This window comes from Dysidea avara, chromosome 11, assembly GCF_963678975.1.
Source record: "Dysidea avara chromosome 11, odDysAvar1.4, whole genome shotgun sequence".
NCBI classification, from domain to species: Eukaryota; Metazoa; Porifera; class Demospongiae; order Dictyoceratida; family Dysideidae; genus Dysidea; species Dysidea avara.
In genome coordinates, this window is record NC_089282.1 from 27,374,831 (window position 1) to 27,376,814 (window position 1,984).

Consider the following 1,984-nt stretch of genomic DNA (forward strand, 5'->3'; position numbering starts at 1 on the left):
TGGGGGCGTGGCTGGTTCACTAATTAATTATAATATATTCCTCTGAATGACAAAACAGATTAATTGGTTTATATTTAATATTGTTAGTGGGGGCTGATACTGAACACATACTGGTACAACAAGTTAGCTACCATCATGCCCTCTAGTGGCTACTGCTCACGCATAATGAACTACTGACAATTTCAAATACAATGTGTATATTATCCAGTTGTTGTCTCCTCATTAGTTTCATTACATGTGTCAGAAGGGTTTTCCCTAATGTGTTTCCAGGCTACAATGGTGTGAATACCAGTTACAGGTGAGTTAGTGATGGAGTGTGAGAAGTGTTCCATCAAGTGATGTCCTTGAGCAATGCCATATTGTACTCTGAGCACACAGCCTCCTTGTTGTTCAGCTGGACACACAACTTGTAACACCAGTTGAACTTGTCTACTGCTTGTTTGTGGTCACCCTAAATGATAGCAGTAGTCACTATTACATAACATCTACAAGTTCCTCTAGCTAACCAAACAATTGCTCATTTGTCCAATAGCACTACAAGCTTTAGTAAGTTGATCCTGCAGACCAGCCTTCTCACTCACTTCAACATACTGGTCAAGATAGGAGATTGCATTTTCAAACTCACAATGACACATTAACATCACATCATTCAACTGATCATCACCTCTCATAAGACCTTGCTAATGCCTCACAAGCCAACCCAACACCCTCATCATTCCCAAAGTGTTTACACCTCTCCAAATACAACCTGTGATACTAAAGGGACCACACTATTACCAAATATGGTCTACACTACACTCACTTGTATGGACTTAGTGTTGCTAGCCAAATTTCAACTATTGAATGACATCCACATCTAGCACAGTTTGTCATAGTTACCCCCCTGTAGTAGACACACCACAATCGTGGTCATGTTGTCACAGCAAACTCCACCCATACGACAGTCAGGGGCTAGACACAAATCTGTTGACAGTACAAATACTCTAATAGAACACACACACTAACATTGTCTGGTAACATTCCATCTGTAATGACACTCCTGAAAAACTCCACCACCTCTTCATTTGTCATCACATGATCCCATAACATTAGAAATGACTGACACACACACGACATAATGCATACACAGCTTAGTAAAATATTTCTTATCCTAAGAAAACTACTAATTGTTGTTGATTGATGACACAAAGTTGATCTAACCTAATGTGATAATAATTATGTTCAGAAGTTGAATTATTATCATGGATTATAGTCATGTGATCATGGATTATAGTCATGTGATCAAGGATTATAGTCAAGTGATAGGGAACTGAAAAGGGGCTCCAGAAATCTCAAGCCTTAAGAAAAATTCTTTAATATGTGTTCTTGTTATTGTACAGTATATCACATGCTGTATAGTATAACAAGTTCAACCAGAATGGCCAAAAATGCTTCAGACAACTTGCTATATGGTGACAGATCAATGATGAAAGCTCTGGGTGTAGTGAGAAAAGGTAGCTGTATGTATAATATATGGTTAAAACTTGTCAATGACATGATTAACAATCTTGGAGATAATTAGTACAGCACATGTACATATGCTTGTAGGACTAGTGCTAAGGTCACATTTAAGATCACCTTAACATCTGATCCTAAACTACCCTTCAACATGTTAGTAAACTATACAAAACCCACAATCGAAATGTATTTGTTTATAGGTCCAGAGCAGACTCCCTTCACTGCGGTGTTAAAATTTTCCGCTGAAGAGGTGAACACGTGATTAGTAGTAACTTTATTATTTATTGTTCCACCACAGTTCAAAGTGCCACCAGAGACCAGCGCCATTATTACTAACGATGGGATAGGGATTAATCCATCACAGACTGCAGGTAATTCCCCTTGTGGAGTAATATTGCTTATTTATTTACTAGTTTGTGTTAGGGAACGTATTTCTGAAACATGGCTCTGAAGTAAGGCTAATAACTCATGACAGAGTAGGCCAATA